This window comes from Sminthopsis crassicaudata, chromosome 2 (genome assembly GCF_048593235.1).
Source record: "Sminthopsis crassicaudata isolate SCR6 chromosome 2, ASM4859323v1, whole genome shotgun sequence".
Lineage (NCBI taxonomy): Eukaryota > Metazoa > Chordata > Mammalia > Dasyuromorphia > Dasyuridae > Sminthopsis > Sminthopsis crassicaudata.
In genome coordinates this window covers 673,113,250-673,122,903 of record NC_133618.1, presented here as the reverse complement: position 1 = coordinate 673,122,903, position 9,654 = coordinate 673,113,250, and the positions used below count along the sequence as shown (strand labels likewise).

At 38.5% G+C, this 9,654-nt stretch overlaps 1 pseudogene; it reads right to left on the bottom strand.

The window, feature by feature from the left end:
- Positions 1-2,465: 2,465 nt before the first annotated feature.
- On the bottom strand, positions 2,466-9,217 carry LOC141553034 (gastric triacylglycerol lipase-like; annotated as a pseudogene).
- Between the last annotated feature and the right edge of the window lie 437 nt (positions 9,218-9,654).

Below are 9,654 nucleotides of genomic sequence, written 5' to 3'. Positions count from 1 at the left end.
TGCTTCAGACATTCTTTGTTAACACCCACCTAGTTACCAAGGACTGTAATCTCTGGAGGAGGAACTCTGGAGAAACATACTTGAAACAAGGCATTAACTCAGAGGAATTGATAATACAATGGTTATCTAGTTTAGCATGGTGATTAAGAGTTCTCTAATTCAGTACCTGTACTTAGTACTTAATATAGTTCTACAAGATTGACACCTATGATGATGTAATTATAGTAGAGTATATAAGAGCCAATAAGGACTGGAGGAGAGACATTCATTCCACCTCACACTACCTTGGTGCCTGGCCTGCCCTCCTGAGATCTCCTGAGTGATCTCCCCACTGAGACCAAGGTCCCTCTGAAGAGCCTCCAGAAAGCTAGCCAAGTTCCAGGCTAGAATGTGAAGGAGACAATAAAGACTTTTGGACTTTATCACCTGCCTATTATGGTGATTACTCAGCTGAAATCAAGGTTGGTCCCAAGACCTCCAGAAAGCTAACCAGGACATTACATAGGACCTCATCACTATAAACACAGCAAATTGATAGGAATCAGAATCGACAAATAATAGATGAGAAAGATGTTTTTTATTTCTTTCAGTATATTTAAATGAAGAAAATAGAACCACTCTCCCTTTAAGAGCCATGGTATAGAAGAGAAAATAAGTTCAAACCAACTTTAAGAAAAGGGAAGGTCATTTGACCACCAATACCATTTTTACAGGATATTCTTTATCATATTAATTATTTCATAGTAAATTTCTTGGGGTACATCAATACCAAACAAAAAATCCAAATGATTGTAGTTAGGCAGAGTCTTGTAGTAAATTTTGCTGAGGATTTGGGGAATTAAATCAGAGACATCTTCTGGATCGGCCAACAAATTCTTTAGACCACTCCACAGTGATCTCAGGACCAATCCTAGCAGGAATCTGGGCTTCTTTCTGAGGACCAATCTGGCTAAGGCTAGAGAAGACATTTGAGTAGCCATTTAGTCATAAATCCTATGGCCACAGCGATCCATGAAGTCAAGAAAACATGTGTCCTGTGCAAGAAGAAAAATCCTTCAAGAAAAGAAAAGAAGAATAAGAAAGGCACGCAGATTAGAGTATTATTTCTGCTACACACCAAAAAGTGTGGGAAAGGATTGAGGATTTTTAGAGATACTGAGGGATCAAGGAGAAAAGGAAAACAACAAATACAGATCACAAAAGGGGGGCATTAAGAAATGACCAATTATGATCAACACATATACCTAATTTTATATATATACTAAAATGTTTGCAAATAACATCTTCATTTATTGAGAGCAGTAGAAAGGAAAAGATTGTCTTTTCTATGTGATGTTCCACAGTAGACAATATCTTCACACACACTCTCTTTTCTTATGTTCTAGCTTTATGAATTCTTGTGTGCTTTTTCACATAATTTATTCCTTTGCCATGCTTTCTTTATATGTGTATTTTCCATGTGGCTCACAGGTTTCCTTTTCTCTATGTGCCTTCACTACTGGTGGTATGAAAAACTCTAACAGAGTGTGCACCAAGAGAAGCTTGTCTTGTCACTATACTTACAGCACTGCCTTTTGTTTGAACACATAGATCCTCTGGAGGGTTAGTAAAATATACATAGTGGTGGGGGCTCATGATGTGAGTACTACCCTATAGAGTACCTTGATTTTCTGGAGGACACATGTACAAAAAAGATGCCCAAGAGCATACACTTAAAAAATAAAAACAGGTGACGATAAATAGGAATTGTTTGGTAGATTCATGTATATATCCAATACTCTTGCTAATATTAGATAGATATAGATATATACATACGTGTATATACATATAAAGTATGACATTTGGAGTCAGGAAGACCTAGATTCAAGTCCTACCATACATACTAATTAGCTATTTGGTCCTAAGTGAGACACTTGACCTCTCTTAGTCTCAGTTTCTATATCTTTAAAATGAGGATAATAATAATACTTGTCTATCAAGGTAAATTGCAATAATTAAATGAGATGAGGAAGCTAGGTGGCACAGTGGATAGAGCACCAGGAGGACCTGAGTTCAAAACTGGCCTCAAACATTTAACACTTTCTAGCTGGGTGACCCTGGACAAGTCACTTAAACCCAATTGCCTCAGCAAAAAAAAAAAAAAAAAAAAATAAAGAACTAAATGTAATAATTCTTGTAAGGTACTGTACAAACCTTAGAGCACTATATAAATTTTTTGGTTTTTGAAGATATGAGGCATAGACTGAGAGGACTCAGATTGAAAAGAAAGTCTTGTGAATCAGTCTGGGTTTATCCATTTAAGAAAGAAAAGTTTCCAGAGATGTCATCATCTGTGGTCTAGAGAACAGGTAATATTGGGGTCCATAACTGGTTAGAGTTTTTAAGAGAAAAACCAAATAGCTTAGCATCACTTTTGTGCTAAGTATGACATGGCACTAATATTTGAGAACAGGAAAAGGAAACACTCATACCATGTTTAAGTTCTTTAGATCAAACCCAGTCAGACTGAAGATGACTTTACCACAGGCAACACCAATTATTTCATTGTCACATACTGTAGTGGCCAAAATTTTATTGAGGGCAGTGTTAGGCAGAAAGTCCTTTTCACCCATTAAAAACTGTGGGGGAAAAACCAGAAACAAAACAGACATAAATATGGCAGCCACTGAAATGGCAACAAACAGCAGTTCCCCAGCCCCATCATCATGTGATACCCTCATGCCTCTTGCCTGCCATTCTTGCTTGTATTGGTAGGAGACACAATGTGGAGGACCATAATCATTATGGCCCATGAGATCCAAGAATAGGGCAGGAATTAAGAGGGACCAAAAAGCTCCTGACAATGTCTCTCAAAAGTGGATAAGCAGACTATGTGATGACTTTAAGTATGGGAGATATTAACAAAGGGATGATCATTAAGAAAGCATCTCCTCTGATCTTTCTTGTGCAACATGATAAATGTGGAAATATGTAGTGAAGAACTGTGCATGTTTAAACTATCTTAGATTACTTACTAACTAGGGAAGGGGGAGAGGAGGGAGGGAGAAAAATTTGGAACATAAGATTTTTCAAGAATGAATACTAAGAACTCTTTTTGCATGTATTTTGAAAAATAAATGGCTATTATTCTGAAAAAGAAGAAGAAAAAAGGAAGAAATCATTTACTCTATGTCAGGCACTATGCTAAAGATGCTTTACAAATACTATCTCATTTGAGCTTCACAAAAACCATGAGAGATCAGTGGTGTTATTGTCCTGATCTTACAGAAGAAGGAACTTAGGTAAATAAAAAAACTTAAGTGACCAGAATCAGAGCTATTGAGTGCATAAGGTCAGATTTAAACTAATCCAGGGGTTATTGATGCTCTGGGTAGAAAACTGGATTTGGAATCAGGAAAATCTAAATTTGAATCCCACCTCAGATCCTCACTAGCTTTAACTTTCTTTAACTTCTGGGTTAATCTCAGTCAGTTTTTAACGTTTCCTTTTTCCTTTATCATTTCTTTTTGTCAGTTTCAGTATATTTAAATGAAGAAAATAGAACCACTATCCCTTTAAGAGCCATGGTATAGAAGAGAAAATAAGTTCAAACCAACTTTAAGAAAAGGGAAGGTCATTTGACCACCAATACCATCTTTACAGGATATTCTTTATCATCTTAATTATTTCATAGTAAATTTCTTGGGGTACATCAATACCAAACAAAAAATCCAAATGATTGTAGTTAGGCAGAGTCTTGTAGTAAATTTTGCTGAGGATTTGGGGAATTAAATCAGAGACATCTTCTGGATCGGCAGAAGACAACAATTTCACCTTTTCTCTCTGGGCTGTTGTGAGGATCAGAGATTTTCTTTCAATAGGTAGCTGCATAGACAGACAGATAAATGGATGGATGGATGAACAGATGGATGGATGGATAACTAGATAGACAGACTGATGATAGATAGATGGATGGATGGATAGATAGGTAAGAGTGCTTTGCAAACTCTATGGCAAGATACAGATTCTAGCATTTTTACTTTCATTAGGTTGCATTTATTTCTCCACTGCACCCTGCTGCTCCTGCTACCAATTTAAATTTTGCCTCATGGTGCCAAAAATAAATCTAATCTTCTTTCCAATGAAGAATTTCAGATTGAAGTTATCAAATGTAAAGGATGCAACTGGCTAGTGGCTGCTGGGATCCAGTTCTGATCAGCGGAATAGAACCCTTCATTTCAGAGGATGATAATGGTACAAGGAGACTAAGAAGCAGTTGCATTCTCTCTCTTCTTCTCTCTTGTCTTCAATTTATTTCATTCCCAATCTACAAGCAACATCTGCATTAGTAAAGGCTGGTTTGCAATTCCTTTAGAGGTATTATGATCCACAACTGTGGAGGCTCTCTGAGAATTAACCTGTCCCTTCACATTTAGGTTTGATCCTCAACAATTCCCTGTTTTTTTGTTTTATAGTAATACAATTGTTTTTCCCCAACAGCATGGTCAGTAAGTTTGTGCAGCTGCCATTATCTGAGTCCCCACGTTAAGAAATGCAAACAGCATTGTCAAAGGCTTTTCCATCCTCTTCCTCTGGATGGTTGCAGGATGAGACACTACAGCAGGTGTGGAATCTTATGAGATGTAATGGAGCCAAACTTTCAGACAAATGGAGAAGAGTTGTAGTCAGAGTAGGCATTTTTCATAAGTCTCTCATCAGTCTCCTGGCTCAGACCTTGGATGTGTTGGCTCAATTACCCCAATTGAAAAAGTCTTACTGGGTCTCTTCTCCCTTTCCTTCCCCATAGAGTTTCCCAAAGGAACTCTCCTAGGAGGATCCTACTCATGAACAGCTCATTACTGCTTCTGTTTCTTGTGTCCCTGTTTGGGCGCCATTTTTTATGGGAGCAACCTGCCAGTGACTTCTGGGGATCTAATTCTTACCAGAGGAATAAATCCCTTCATGAGAGAGGATGATAATGATACAAGGAGACTGAGAGAGGCATTTGCATTATTTGACTACCTTCCTCCTCTTCCCTATTGCCTCCAATTTATTTCATTCCCAATCCACAAGCAGCATCTGCATCAGTAAAGGCTGATTTGCAATTCTTTCAGGGGTGTTATGATTCACAGCTGTGGGGGCTTCTGGAGAATTGCCCTGCCCCTTCACACTTAGGCATAGTTCTTAACAATCATGCTTATCCAGCATCCCAATTCTTCTCTTCTCCAAGAAAATCTCTTTCCTTTAACTCATGTTTACATAACATGATGCCTTGGCTATTCAACATTTGGATGGTGTCATTTGGACATCTCATTTCCTATGGGCTACATTCATTTTGGGGGATATCTAGATGGCATAGTGGAAAAAGTGCTAGGTCTAAAGTAAAAAAAAATCTGAGTTTAAATCCTGTCTCAGATACTTACTAGTTGGGTAGCCCTGGAAAGTCACTTAATCCTGTTTCCTTCAGTTTTTTTATCTGTCAAATGGGAGGGGAAGGATCCCCTAAAACCTGAGGGAACCAGGGATTGTTTCATGTTAGCAGGACAGTTGGAGGTCAACTTTGTAGGAAAGTCAGAATTTTAAGAGGTAGATGTGAAGAAGGAGCACAGTTCAGACAACGGGGACAACTGTAGTTAAAAATTGGCTATTCTATAATTAGCTCAAGTTAAGAGAGAAAGAGCTAAAATCCCTAATTTAACAAAGTGACCCATTATTTAGTTCTTGCCCCCATCTGGTCCTAGGAGATTCTTCTAGTTCAATGTTCCAATATTACAGACCAGGAAACCAAAGTCCAGAGAGAGAGAATAATTTGTCAAAAATAATTTAAGTATAGAGTCTCAGAACTAGTATATGGGTAAGAATTAGACAGGGTTAACTCTGAAGTTGCCCCTGATTTTGAGATTTCTTTTCTTACTGAGATAGTAGAATAGATCTGGAGTCTTGCAGAGAAAAAGAATGTCTTCTTCCCTCTCCACTTCCTGTGTAGCTATTTTAGGGTTCATTTATTCTGAGGGCCACATAATCTTCACACTACCCAAGCTCTACTTTTCCACTGATCTCCTATTCACTTCCAATTTGACAAAAAAAAAAAAAAAAAAAAAAAAAAAAAAATTACTACCTTAAACAATGGCTGACGCGGATTAAAAATCAGCTGTAATGGGATACTTTTGATATGTTGAACATAAAACATTGGAGCCAAAGCAAAAAAAGTTTTGACTTTCTGAGCCACCTTGGGAAAGGTGGAGAATGCTATGAAGCCTGAAAGACAAAAGGATACTTGTTTAGACTAGGAGACCTCTATAGAGCCCTCTGATTCTGAAGGAAAGACCTTGAAAAACTGTGAACCTGAAACCATGAGGGAGTGTTTAGCAACTTGGACAGCATACATAGAAATCTTCCTCACTGAACCTGTAGCAATGGGAGAATCACAGACTGAAAGAATTCTCTAAGGTGGACCTCAGAGGTTAGCTAGGATCGCCCACTACATCTAATAAATAAGCAGCAAGTTTCTCACTGAGCACTCCCTCTCTCAATCCCTCTCCCTCTTCTTCCCTCTCCCTCTCCCTCTTCTTCCCTCTCCCTCTCCCCCTCTCCCTCCTTCAAGAAGGAAGGTCAAGGTGGAAGTTCTCAGACTCCAGTCATTCTAAGCATACCAGTAAGGGTGCCCTGCGAATGGCCCACATAATATATCTTCTGCCCAGTTTTTTTCACAATGTAGTCAATTGAGGCTCAAAGTTCATATCGAGCTATTTCATCAAAACTGCCAAAAGAAAAATAACCACCACAAAATCATATTTATATCAGGACTATGATATCAACATGTGACCAATCACATCTCTTTCTTGTCTTTTTGTGTGAATAAAAAATGAAATTCTTCAAATAATCTCTATCTCTGGTGGCCTACCAGATGTATCAGTCTTATGCTAGAAAAATTCCCCAAAGTAGCCAGAACCAGATGACTATGTCATTGGGAAATGCTTATTAAGATAAATAAAAATACAATGGAACATAGATAATGTTAACTTGTGATTTTCTAAGTCAATATGTTAGCTGCAGGGAGCTGTTGCTTTGTGAGTTTGAGACAACTGGTCTAGAAGTAAAGCCAAAATGCTATAGAAAAGCAGACACCAGAGTAGAACCTCATCAAGATTGGGTGATTTTACCAGGCAAAACTTTCAAAGAGTTATCACAGAATGAAATTGAAAGATAAGATATAATTGTTTAATATTGTTTGAGTGAATAGGTACTTCCCCGAGAGTTTCCCATACACACGTCAAAACCTGCATCTGCTAGAATGAAGCCAGGCTGTTGTTGGGAAGGTTGGAGACCCAGGTGATAGATGTTGCCAATAAACCATGCTGCAAAAACACCACTGGCCGCTGAGCCGAAAGGGAAATTTCATGAGTACCTGCAACCATATTTTGACTACCTTGATATTCAATATTTCTCTTGGACCTGTGGGCTTTAGATTCCCAAGGATATGCACAGATTATAGAACCTGAAAGTTGGGTCATTGGTGGGGGAGGTTGATATTTTGTTTAAAAGTATATTTCCTGAACTATGAATTTGCAGATTTAATGTCAGGAGGACCGGATGGTTCACCTCAGTCTTAGAGCATCTGATGTTCCCATATGAACAAAGCATGTTGGATTTTATTCAGCTAATCAGAAACAGGCATACAGAAAACACTAAGCTCAGGTAGACAGTGCTACATTCTTAAGTGATTGAAATTACCAAGATTTTCCTCTAAAATTCTAGCCGTATCAAGATTAAAAACAAACTAAAATAGAGCTTCTAATGTAGATTTGGAAGGGAATTTTGAGACTAGTTTAAGTAAACAATAATAAAAATAGCAATTTATTGTATGCTTTACCTAATGTGATTTTCATAATTCTGTAATATTGGTGCTATTATTATTCCCATTTTATTGAGGAGTAAATTAGAAGAGTTTAAATGATTTGCTCAGAATCACAAAATATAACTATCTGAGGCAGAATCAAACTCAGGTCCATAGAGCTCCTGTACCTCCTAGCTGCTCCATTTGATAGTCAAGGAGAACAAGTCACAAAAGAACTCATTTAAAGCTACCCAACTTGTTATAGTAGAGCTGAGACTAGAACTGTGGTTCTGTGATTCACTAGCAGGGCTATCAATTTCTGTTAGTCATTGGACAGAGTTCTATCTGGAAGAGCCTCCAATTAGGCAAAGACCACAGTCTTCAGGGAAATGACAAACTCAAGGAAGAAGAACTACAATAAACCCAGGAGAAATGAGTTACAGTGAAATGAGTTACTCAACTTGTACAAGTTCAATTGTAAGCTGTGTCTCCATGGGTGTCTGCTGAGTAACCAGTCAGCTGACTGGCTCTATTCTGGGAGCTCCAAACTTTCAAAGAAATATTAGACATGCTCCCAAAGACCTGTGGACAAGAACCTCCTATTGCCAACATAAAATATTTGTCAGTCACTCTTAGCAAGAGTACCCAGAAGGACCTGGGAAATCAACTTGCCCTATATTTTGGGTAGCCACTCACTGTTCATTTCCTTGAATCTCATTGTCTCTATGCCCTAGACACTGGTAAATCTGGCTCAGAAAAATGAGGTTTCTAATCCTTTTCCATTCTTTGGTTGACTTCCAAATCCTTCTCCAGACCCAGGTTCACTAAATGGAAGACAAGACCTTCAGCCAAAAAAAATCTCTTGATTCTGTATTGGAGATTGTTAGAAGAGGAAGAGACCTTCAGCATGTTAGTAATAGGATTTTCCCATTGGAAAGAGGGGACACAGACCTCAAGAGAAGTGATTTGCCAAGATAGGTGTAAACAACATAGCTGGGATTCAAATCCATATCCCTGAACTTCAAGCCTGTATCCCCTTGACTTGACAAATACCTGCCATATCATTGCCCATTCTTCCACGGGGAATTCTTATAAAGGTAAGTATGTATGAGTCTTCAGTCTCAACATAATACTCTTCAACTGGGTATCCCCAATGATGAATGACCTGACTCTGGTGAGGAAAAAAAAAAACACATACATTTTTATGGTTACAATTTTATTATCTCATTTGCTAAATAATCATGTGACTTTTCTACTGTATTCTTGTTCTCAGCCTTAAAAGTTTTAAACACTTAGCATCTTAGATATGACAATGAATTGAGGGTTATTTTTCCTACTAAGAATAAAACTTACAGCATTCAATGAAACTTCCGGATTTGCCTGTGGAGGTGGAAAATACATTCTGTTCCCAGTGCCTGGCTCAGAAATGCTGCTATGGCAAGTCTCCATATTTTGCTTCCACCTGCAACATGAGTATTAGTAGCACCCTTTATGACAACCTCAGGAAGGAAGGAAGGAAGGAAGGAAGGAAGGAAGGAAGGAAGGAAGGAAGGAAGGAAGGAAGGAAGGAAGGAAGGAAGGAAGGAAGGAAGGAAGGAAGGAAGGAAGGAAGGAAGGAAGGAAGGAAGGAAGGAAGGAAGGGGAGGAAGGGGAGGAAAGGGAGGAAGGGAAGAAAGGAAGGGAGGGAGGGAGGGAAGGAAGAGAAGAAATGTTCCCACTCTGCCTCCTTCTCTGCTTCCCTGTTTCTCTCCCTCTGTCCAGATAGGGTGTCATATCCTTATCTAGAGATGCACTAAAAAGCATTTTTTTCTCTTTTGCACCTCTGAACTTTCCCAAGA